Genomic DNA, 12048 nt, shown 5'->3' with positions numbered 1-12048 from the left:
GGAGCTTGTTTTAAATGCTATAGCTGTATAAACCATCAAGCACAGTACCAAGTGTTCAAGACATACTGGTTGATACTATTCTGCTTTTTTTAGATAAACTGAGAGCTCAGAAAACATCCTGCTAGATCAGTGATTCTAAGAGTTCTGGATTTCACAGGTCAATAAAAATCTCACCAAAAATAAATAAACAAATAAATAAAGGACCAACAGAGTATGGCCAAGTTTCACTGCATCAAAGAAAAACATTAAAAACAACCCCCCTCTCACCCTAAAAGATGGGATATTTGAACATTAACAAAGCAAGAGGGCCAACAACAGAATCAACAAGAGTCTTTTTAAAATAAATACACCTAAAATAAAAAGGCTCACAGCACTATATTTATTTTGAAGGGACGGGAAAAACTCCCGTAAACATAAGCCAGCATGGGTCTAAAGGTGAATTTTAGAAACGAGTGTCTGAGCCACTGCACACATACACAGCTAGCAGGGCCTCTCCTTTGATGATCAAGCAGAACTCGGTTCCTCTCCCCCCGCTGGCCCTCAGCCCCCAGCCCTAGGGGAGCCATGATTAACACAGCCCCAGACTTTGGACCAGGCCCAGGCCGGGAGGAGACTCATCTGATTAACCTGCCATCAGCAGCAGACAGACAGCCCGGAGCCCGGCGCAGACCATTCAAATAATGATCATCATAAACAGCCCATTTGCAACTAAAAAGAAATAATTTTAATGAGCTTGAAGCAGATGATGGATGCAGCTGAGGCTCGGGCCAATGCGCAGAGAAAAAGGAAGTGGGGATTGAGCTGCACCCAGGACGAGGCACAGCAGGAAGAAGCTGGGTTGGGGAGGAAGGGCTCTTCTGGGGAAGATGGAAACCACCAGCCCACTGTGTCCATTGCCTGGCGAGTGCCCCTAGCTCTGAGAGGGTCTGCACTCCAGTATGCTGGACAAACGTGAGACTTAGACCTCCAAAGCACTCAGAGTCTCAGAATGTATGAACCAGAAGGAAACTTTGAGGTTGTCCAGTCCATCACTGTCCAAACTTCAATCATACATACCCCTCTGGCATGCATTTGCCATATTGATATTCCACATGAATCACTATTTATTTAATATTTATCTTCAAATTGACTATTTCTTTCTTTTTGATTGAGGTATGTATAGCTTTAAGTTCAATTTTAAGACTGAATTTTTACACCTTGCAACCACTGCCCAGATCAAGATATAGAATGTTCATGTTCCTAGCACCTTTGAAGGATCCCTGGTACCTCCTCTTTTTGAGTACAGCCTAAAGGTGGCCATTATTCTGATCCTAGCATCGCAGATAAAATTTGCCTGTTCTTGACCTTCATGAAGACTTCCTCCCCTTCTTTTTAACCTGAATAAGTGCATTTGAAAAGGAAAATTTTTTATCACTAGAGAATCCTAGGTCATAAACAGATGGTATCCACTGAAATAAACTACAATGAAAATAAAGCATTGCTATTTTTCTTTGTTATAAAAGGAGACCACCAAATATTAGAGAGGTGTTAAAAGGAGTGTAGCACCAGGCTGACTTTCTTCTTGTTAGAAGGAGAAGGGATGGAGGAGCACTGAGAAGGAATAACTGTTCCTCCTGACATGAGTTGATCCTTCTAAAGTCAGGTCTACTTATTGCTTACAATCATCTCATGTCCATCAGTAAGTGTATGTACCACACTTTAGCAAAAATCAATTGAATCTGACTCTGCCATTTAAATTTTTTTTAAACTTTATTTATTTATTTTGAGAGAGAGACAGAAAGCAGGAAGGGGAGGGGCAGAGAGAGAGGGAGAGGGAGAATCTCAAGCAGGCTCTGCGCTGTCAGTGCAGAGCCCGACATGGGGCTTGAACTTGCGAACCATGAGATCATGACCTGAGCCCAAATCAAGAGTCAGATGCTTAACCGACTGAGCCATCCACGTGCCCCCGATTCTGCCATTTTAAAGATGAGGAAACTGAAACACAGCCTAGACTACCTGCCCAAGTCACACAGCTGCATAAGAGGTTGCATTTCCTCAGGGAGAAGGGTGGTGGGTCTGGGGTAGGGAAGGAAAACTGTGGTTATCTACAGGGAGGCAGGTTGAACATTCTCAGTTAACCCATGTTCTTCATGAAAGAGGGAAGGGGAATCTTACAAGAATACTTGGTTTTGAAATTTAACACCTGATCCTAAAGTGTCAACTACATACACAGCTCCCGACTAGATGCTATGTTCTCACAGGGGAAACACATAAGAGATCACATGTGTATATGCATGTCAGTTCCCTCATCATATGTGCACACTCTTCTCAGCTCCAAAGACAACCCCACACTCAGACATGCCCCCCCAAAACCAACTCCAAAAAGAGACCTTCTAAAAAGAATGCAGTTATTGTTGGGGATCAGGGATTAAGGAAGTGAGGACCTCAGGTGTCACTGGGTCCCTGTCAGCCCCTCCCATCTTCTGCTCTCCTTTCCTTCCCAGCCAGACTGAATTCCTTGCAGGAATCCAAATGCCCCAGGGTTTCCCAACTCTACGGCCCCACAGACTTCATTCCCTCTGCTCAGATGATCTCATTCTTTGTGCTGATCTTACTCATCAATTTGTCTCAGCTTAAATGTCCCCCCTTCCAGGAGGGCTTCATGGACCTTCCCTTCCAAGTCCAGGCATCTCCACTGTGCCTCTGCTAATCTTTTCTGGTATTTTCCCTGTCAGAAAATATATGATAAAACATTATCAGATTTTATTTTTTAAAGCCTTAGAACCTGTCTTAAAATGAAATCTTACACAGAAGGTCCTTATAGAAAACAAGAGCTCATAGCTAACATTTATGAGTTCCTATTAGTATATTTATTTTAATATTTATGGAGTGTATGAAGTACTTTATGTACATTATCTCTTATAAGGATATATGGCTGAAGTGATGGTTGAAATTCTAGGCCAGGCCTGGAAAACCAGGATGAGCAGTGGTTACGACTTGTAATACAGTCACCAACTACCCTCAAAACACACATGGAACTCTGCTTTCTCTTTACTGTAGGGAGATCCAATTAGAGACGTTGGACCCTCATCCATCCACTCCCCTGTCCGTCATCCATCCATGATCTCCAGTGTGCTAGGCATTGGATAAGGGGAGGGCAACAATGAATCAGATATGGCCTGCATCCTACAAGAGCTCAGAAACCAAAGTAAACAAGCTAGGACATAAATAATTCTGGTAAAAGGGGACAAAGACCATCATGTTGAGACATTACCTCCAATGTAGGCTTAGATGAGTGAAACCCTTATATATCCTGTATTGCCTGAGGGGTATGGAAACTAATGGGGTAAGGGAGAGGTAGAGTTTTATCTATCTCTTCTAATGGTTCTCAACTTGGGCAGGGGCTGCCAGTACCCAGTAGGTATTACCTAAGATGGAAACCCTTTATCCCACATCCATCCAATCACCTATCCATTTATCCACTTATCCATCCAAAATCCACCTAATTAATCATCCATCCACTCCAATCCAATTATTCAGCCAACAAATTACTCAGCCACAATTCTGTGGCAGGTACAGTGCCAGGTACTGGTATACAGTAACCAACCAACACAGTCCCTGTCCTTGAAGAGTTCACAGTGCAGTGGAGAAGACAGGTCAATTCCAACACTGTGTGCCTAAGTAAAATATAAGAAGTATGAATAAAGTACAGTGGGAACACAGAGACAAGGTGACTTCCTATAACTTGGGGGACAGGTCACCAAGATGGGAGCATTTGACCTGGGTCCAGAGGGATGAGTGTGTCAGATAGAAGCTAAGCATCCCAGGCAGAGGGAATGGGATTGTTGCAATAATCTCCTAACTGGTCTCCCTATTCCTGTCTTTAGTTTTATTCTTCTTAAAATGTATCACTATCAGACACACTGTATTTCATTTACTTATTTTATTTGTGATAATGAAAACTCCATGAACAGTTCCTGATACATAGTAGGTACTCTAGAAATGTTTGTTGGTCAAATGAATGAGTGAATGAAACAATGCTATGTCAGAAGCTCTGAAAGAGCCTGGTCTATCTGGGAAACAATGACACGGGTTAGAGACCACAGACCTACATCCAAATCTGGCTTTGACACTTCCCTAGCAGTGTGGCCTTGGACAAATGACTCAAACTTAGTTTCTGTGTCTGTAAAATGGGGACAAAAATTTGTGCCCATAGGGTTATTATAAAGATCCTTTGAGAACCAGATTGCAAGTGGGTGAAGTGCTTGGCAGAATGTCTAGGATCTTCAGCGTTCACACCCTCCAATGGAATGCCAGTCCCTTAGGGTGGGGACTGTGCCTGTGTTGTTCACAGCCATAGCCAGGGGGTCTAGCCTAGTGCCAGGTGCATAGTAGGCACTCAGTAAACATTTGTGAATGAATGACTGTTAGCAGATATAAGTATGAGAAGTCCTCTGTGGCAGAAGCAAGGCAGGACCCTCTTTGTGCATGCCAAATGTCTCATTCTGCATCTCTGGTCCATGGAGTTATTTAGAGCTTGGCCATCAGAGTCTCAGGTTGAACACAAAGGTTTCAGGGGATGCTGTGGGGGTATGGTGGGAGTGCTGCCTTCAGAGGGGCCTCAGAGGCCAGCTCCGGGAGGCGCTGCGGGATGACCTGGGATGGAGGGTACATGCTGGCCTGCCATGAACAAGGAGACAAGACAGATGGCTCTGCAGCCCGCTGAGATGGATAACTGAGCCGCAGCTGAGAGACAGCCCGGTTACCAGAGCCATCCATCACTCCCTGCGCCGTATGTAAATTTCAGATGCCAAGATGTATCGGGCCAATTATCCGAGGCTGGGGCAAGGGGTGGTGCCTAAGAGAAACAGTTCCCAGCCAAGCTAGCTTTACTGCATTCCATCAGCTGGGCTGGGGGTGATAGACAGTTCATATTCAGGTCAAAGAGCCCATTAAGGAGAATGTGGCCAAACCTCGAGGCCTGGGTGTGTGGGTGAGGCTGCCAACACTTCTTAGTAAACTCCCAGTGCAGTGATAATAATATAATAACTGCCCAACAGACGGCTTACTATACATATACGATGTCAATGCTAATTGGCACACAAAATTTCATTTAATTCTCCCAATGGTGCTTGGCACACAGTGGATCCTCTAGAAACATCTGTTGGGAGAGCAAACGAATGGTCTATGATGAAAGGTGCCATTTTACACATAGTACCTGCAGAGAGACAAAGCCTCTCATCCAAGGTCACATGGCTGGGAAGTGGCATCATGGGGACTTGAACTTATGTCTTTCTGGATTCTTTCCTCCAGATACTGAGAGGGCAAACTTTCTCTGACCTGTCTGTCGTCAATAAGGACTCAAGTGGCCTGAAGACCAGAAGTCTGGTTGGGCCTAGTCAGTCTCTCCATCCATCTGTTCGTCCGTCCATCCATCCATCCATCCATCCATCCATCCATCCATCCATCCCTTTGTACTCATTCACTCAACTATTATTTAAACACCTACAACACTGCCTAGGACAAGCCAGACCCAGATCCTGCCCGCATGGAGTGATGGGTCACATAGGGAGCACAGACAATTATGACTGCAGTCCATCAGGCCCTCCTAGCAGTTCTCACAGCTCTGGCTTCTAGAAAATCCAGGTGGCAATTTGCTTTTACTTGGAGTCAGGCCAACAAGTGACATTTGGCAGGCAGAGTGGGTTCAAGTTCGGACATTCTAGCCTACTGGCTCTGTGAGCTTGGGCAGACCCTTGGCCTCTGTGCATCTAGGTTTACCACTGTTAAATGGAGTCATGGCATTCACTCCTTCTTGGTGGGGCAGGCAGTATGAAAGGCTTGTGGTTGGCAGGGGGTCTAGGCTGCAAGAAGTGCCTGGAAGGGTTGGATGCTCAGCGGCCTAGGGTGTTACTTGGGCTGGAGCCAATGCCAGCCCTAAGGCGCCAAGGGAGTGGCAACTTTCCATGCCCTGGTATCGGGATGAGGCCCAGGGCTGGAGTGGGGATGTTGCTCTCATCAGCAAATCCTGTCAGCTTGATCTAACCATTTCTCATCTTCTCTACTGCTGTCACCCTGGACCTGGACATTATCATTGCCTGCCTGGGTGACCAAAGAAGCCTTCTCACTGGGCTCCATACTGTCATCCTCAGTCCCTTCCCCATCCAGCAGCCATAGGAATGCTGTTAAATCTAAGTCATATCCTGGCCCTCCTCTGCTCAAAACTTTTCCATTGCTCCCACCAAATCGGAGCCAAGACCAAAGTGCTCACCATAACATCATGGCTCCATATGATTCATCTCAGTCTCACTTCCTTCTATTTCTGCTTTGCTCACTCTACTCCAGCCACATGGGGTCCTTGCTGGCTCTTCAACACATCAAACACATTCCTGCCACAGGGTCTTTGCACTGGCTGTTCCTTCTGCCCCCAATGCCATTTTTTTTCAGAATCCCACATGGTTCTTTCCTTTGCCTCCTCTGGTCTAGGTTCTTATATCACCTTCTCACCTGTCCCATTATACTATTCAAAATAGCAAGCATCTTCTTACTTCACCTGTCCCTCTCTCTGCTTATTTTTTTCCATGCCACTTGTTATCGACACGTTTATGTACTTACTTCTCTATTTGTTTATTGCCTGTTTCCAATGCCCACCCCCCTCCGATGTCAGCTCCAGAAGGACACAACCTTTGTCTGTTTGGGTCACAGATGGATCCTCAATGCTCAGCTCATTGTAGGTGCTCAATATTTGTTGAATAAATGAATGTACACATAAATGAACAAATGAAAGATGGGCTGGCCAACTCTGGGCCCCAACACCCTCCCCCCTATAGTTGTCCCCTACTCAGTGCCCTGCCCCACCTCCAGGGCCCCACCCCCACTCCTAAACATCAGGCAGGAAAACAAGCCAGCTCTTGTAGCAGGCAGGACCTGGAGGTGGCTGTCCTTAAGAGAGGATGCCAATCAAATACCTGATTATCTTGCCACGAACCGGGAGCCACATCCGATCACTTCCTTCTGCCCTTGATTGCTGCTTTATATTCCGGAGTTCTCAGAATGTAAAACCTCACAGCACCAGGAAAATAAAGTAGTCGTCACTCTGGCGGGTATCAGGTCAAGAGTCAGGGACCCCTAGGGCCCCTTTCTTAGGCCTAACACAGCTGGTCCGGTTGGGTGAGGTGGCCAGACAGCTGATCTTTGTGCTCTACCCTCTTCTCTTAAAAAGGGGGAATCACATCAAGTAATCATTCATTCATTCCTTCATTCAGTCAAGTGTTTACGGAGCACCTACTATGTGCCAGGCACTTGCTACTGGCCATAGTGGTGATGACTCATCACACCACAGGAACTAAGTGCTTACCATGTGGTGTCATTTTTCATGTCTTTGTTCAGCTTGTCTCCTGCAGATGGGGAAAACAAGTCTCAAAGAATGATGTCTCTCATCACTGTCAGGCAAAAGCAAAGCTGGGTCTCGAACCTGAAACTCTCTTTCCAAACCATGGTACCTCCTCTAAAGTCTGTGCCATTTTCAAAATCATTCTCAAATTCATTTTTCTGAGCAGCCTCTCTTTTGAAGTGGGGGTGTACTGGGTGTAGAAAGGTCTGTGGGAACCTTAGAAAGCTCTGGAAAGGGGTTCAGTCTGCTAAGCATCTGACTCTTGGCTTTGACTTGGGTCATGATCTCATGAACCATGAGATCAAGCCCTGGGTCAGGCTCAGGGCTTCTCTCTCTCTGCTTGGGCTTCTCTCTCTCCCGGTCTCTCTGCCCTTCCCCAACTTGTGTGTGCTCTCAAAATAAATAAACATTAAAAAAAAAAAAGAAAGCTCTGGAAAAATTCACTGATGTACAGTGCTAAGATGATGATAGGTGTATTTAATTTTTCTTTTTTTTTTTACATTTATTTATTTTTGAGAGACAGAGTGAGAGAGCGCACCAGCGGAGGAGAGGCAGAGACAGAAAAGGAGACACAGAATCTGAACTGGGCTCCAGGCTCTGAGCAAGCGTTCAGCAAAGAGCCTGATGCGGGGCTCGAACCCACGAACTGTGAGATCGTGACCTGAGCCGAAGTCGGACACTTAACCGACTGAGCCACCCAAGCACCCCATGACAGGTGTATTTAATCCAGGCGGAGAAGGAAGCCTTTATTGAGGGCCTGTTGTACGCTAGGTGGGGTTCTAGGAGCCTCACGCAGCTCAGTGGTGGAAGACGACAGGCACACAAAAGCACAGGTATCCTAAGGGAAGCGCGTTGGAGAAAGCTGCAGCTAACAGATCCTGGGTGCTGGCATCTGGGGGAAGGCACCTTAGGAGGAAGACCCATGGGCAAAGGTGTGGAGCATGGAAAACCCAGACTGTGATGGGGACCACCTGGAAGCATATTACGGCCTAATGGGAACTGTGGTTGGAAAGCCATGATATTAAAGGAAAAAGCAATTAGGAACAAGAGAAAACTGTTGAAGCAGAGGAGGGCACTTGCTTCGAGCAAGTCTGGAAAGCCACACTGGCAGGAGAAAGAGACTGCAGGCTGGGAGAGCAGATACACCAACTTCTGTCACCTGCCAGGTAGGCAAGGATGAGTGGGGACAATGGATAGGAGAGAGAGGTGACGGATTTTCAGGACTTATTGGAAAGGAATTGATGCTACTCAGCAACTGGGGGGCTGAAAGCAAGATAGAGGGAGAGAGTGCTCAAATGGGGGCAGCTGGGCATGGTTAGGAGTAATTCACACCAGGAATCCTTGGGCCCTACACTGGCTCATCCCCTAACTTGCTGTTGACTTTGGCAAGTGCCAGATCTCCTGCTGCCCCACTGTTTCATTGGTTAAATAAAGGCAAGATATCTCCAGGGCTTGCTGGGAGGACCTGAAGAAATTTATAGATACAATTTCTTCCTAAACAAATGGGAGGAATTAGTGTTAATAAATGCCCGGTGGAGTCTAGTTTGTAAATGTGAAGATGGAAACATTTTCAAAGAAAAGTATTTTGTAGGGGTGGTAGGAGGAAGAGGGAGCCAGAGTTCAAAGTAAATGCACCCTGCCCCCCCCACCCCCCATTCTGCTGGTGTACCTGACTCCCAGGGACATCTCTGAAGGCCAGCCATCCTTTGGCTGCATTCCATATAGTGTAACTGTTCTTTTTAGGATTGAAAGATATTTATTTACTTGAGATGCCACCTCCAGGAAGGAGGTCCTGATTGAAGGGGGCCTGCGTAAGCAGAATCACCTGAGTGTCCCCGCAAGCCTCCTACTATTCAGATGACCCCTCAACTAAATCCCCTGTCCAAGACTGCCAACACCTCAGTAAACAATCTAATTGGCTGCTTTCTGTTCAGGGTTTAGGTCTTATTTCAACACCAAACTGTGTAGGGTACTAATATACAATTCTTCCACTTCCAGAATGGAAAGTATAAAAGGGAAGAAAGAGGGGAGGGAGAGGAAGAGGAAAAACAACTTTTTGAAATCAACATCTCTTTTTACATCCCTGTATTTCATTAAAATGTTTATTATTAACATTAATGTGAAATTCCCACCAAGCTGACTTTAATTACCTGAAACTGCGCCAGGGACCCCTGACTGCCTCCTTGGCACCATAAGTAAAGTGATAGAGAGACACCTGCATGAGGCAGGCAATGACCTGATGGGGAAAGTTCCAAGATGAAACTCAGACCCTCAGTGCAAGACAGGGTATCCTGCTCTGTCCCCAAACCACAAAAGCCATTTTCAAAAACAACACTGATAAGACCTTTCTCTCCAAATGTTCCCTCTCCACATCAGAGGAGACTTTATCTCTGTACTTTGAGGCAAAACAGAATTTCCCTCTACCAAAAGACACAACGTCTGTACAGAAGCGGATTTTTACTGTATTTACTAAGAGGAAACTAGAGAATGACAGACTGGCCTGTCCTAGACTAGAGACTGTGGACCCCTTTCCCTCCTCCTCCTTGCTTATCTTGTCTACTTTTGTTTTCCAGAGCCTGAGGAGCCCAGGACCCAGGACACACATTTTCCCAGCACTGGGCCAAGATGAAGACCTAGTTAGGAATGTGGTCTGGGTTTGAATCCTAATTCTGCTACTCTCTAGCTGGGAAATCCTAATGACTGAGCCTCAACTTCCTGATATGTAAAATGGGGACGATGCTTTGTGAGCATCGTTTGATCTGGACAGATGGGGGATGGACATCAAGCTGAGCCACCTAGAAGTAAGAGTACCAAGGAGCAGTGTGGAGCCCTGGCCTTGCAGCAGCCATGCAGCCCTGGGTTCAGATCTTGCGTGCTGTACTTGCTAGCTCTGACCCAGGCAAGTTACTGCATCGCTCTGTGCCTCAGTTTCCCCACCTGTAGCATGAGGATAATAAAAATACTAAATGAATCCCAGCCAAATATCTTAAATATCCCTAACTGCCCAGAAATAATAACCACCCCCGCTGCCGCCTTCGTCCAAGCTGCCACCATCCCTCGCCTAGACTATTTCTGGGGCCTCCTTCCTTCTCTCCCTGCTCCCACCCTTACCTGCTACAGTCCCATTTCCAAGCAGCAGCTGGAGTGAGCTGTTCAAAATGTGAATCAGTTCTTCTCTCTCCCTGGCTTGAAACTCTTCCATAACTTATCTGCCATGGACTTAGATTAGAATACAAACTCCTCACTGGGGCCTATAGAGTCCAGCCAATGCTTAAGGCCTTATGTGGGGGGCATCTCTCCCCAACTCTAGGCATTTTGAGTTTTCCAGTGCACTAGACTTTACCCCACCACAGGCATTTACAAGAGCCTGTTCCCTTTATCTGCAATCCCTTCCCATCCCCCCACTCCTACATCTTCTCAGTGGGATCCTCCCCGCACCTACTCCCCCAAATTTTAAAGTAGATCCACCCCCTCCTTGCTCTTCTTCCACATAGCATACATCATCTTTTGCAAAGATAAGCTTATTTGCACATTTTATTATCAGCCTTGCCTCCAAGACTAAAAGCTCTAGGAGGGCAGGAACTTGGTTTGTTTTGTTCTTAGTATTCCCAGCACCTAGGCCTGTGTTTGGCGTAGAGCAAAGCTTAATGGACCTTTCTTTCTTTCTTTCTTTCTTTCTTTCTTTCTTTCTTTCTTTCTTTCTTTCTTTCTTTTTCTTTCTTTCTTTCTCTCTCTCTCTCTCTCTCTCTCTCTCTCTTTCTTTCTTTCTTTCTTTCTTTCTTTCTTTCTTTCTTGATTTTATTTTAAGTAATTTCTACACCCAATGTGGGGCTTGAACCCACAACCCTGAGACCAAGAGTCCCACGCATGATCCACCAACTGAGCCAGCCAGATGTCCCTGGATATTTCTTGAATGAGTGTTTACCTGAGTTTCCTTGTGCTTCAGATGAATATAACACATATGAAAAGGCTTTGATAACTACAAAATGTTTCACACAAAACAAAAATAACAATTCCGTAAGAATGGAAATAACTTACTTTGGGACCTAGAGGCAGGAAAGAAAGAGCGATAAGAATTAGGAGGAAAAGGCAAGGAAAAGCAAGGGTGGGAGAAAATTCAGGATTAATGAGATGGAACTAGAGGGTTCCCTCAGACAAACCTGCCGGGCTGGTGGCAGGAGATGGGTCTGGCCTGGCTGACTGGCCAAAGCTCACCCATTCCACACCTACCTTGGGTGATTCTAGAGTGGCCTATAGTGCAGGTGCATTCCTGCTGAGATGACGTGCTTGTCCAAGGATGGGAAAGCCATCTCTGTCCTCATGCAAAACAGGCCACTGCTGACACTAAACCTGGTATTGTTGTCAAGCCACACTTTCTTTTTTTTATTTTTTTATTTTTTTTAACGTTTATTTATTTTTGAGAGACAGAGAACGTAAGTAGGGGAGGGTGGAGAGAGAGGGAGACACAGAATCCAAAGCAGGCTCCAGGCTGTCAGCACAGAGCCCAACGGGGGGCTCGAACTCATGAACCATGAGATCATGACCTGAGCCAAAGTTGGACGCTTAACTGACTGAGCCACCCAGGTGCCCCTAAGCCACACTTTCTGAAGGGGAGTGTTCTTTTAGATGCAAGGAAGCAAATTTTGCCACCCCACGATATGCCTCTTTGGCATATT

At 46.0% G+C, this 12048-nt stretch overlaps 1 protein-coding gene across 10 annotated transcripts in view; it reads right to left on the bottom strand.

The window, feature by feature from the left end:
* The window catches only part of CUX2 (cut like homeobox 2), a 327139-nt gene that overhangs the window by 109068 nt on the left and 206023 nt on the right, over positions 1-12048 (bottom strand). The gene's annotated exons all lie outside the window — the stretch shown is intronic.

Source organism: Panthera onca, chromosome D3 (assembly GCF_046562875.1).
Source record: "Panthera onca isolate mPanOnc1 chromosome D3, mPanOnc1 haplotype 2, whole genome shotgun sequence".
NCBI lineage: Eukaryota > Metazoa > Chordata > Mammalia > Carnivora > Felidae > Panthera > Panthera onca.
The sequence above is the reverse complement of the archived record's forward strand: the minus strand, read 5'-3'. Positions and strand labels throughout refer to the sequence as shown.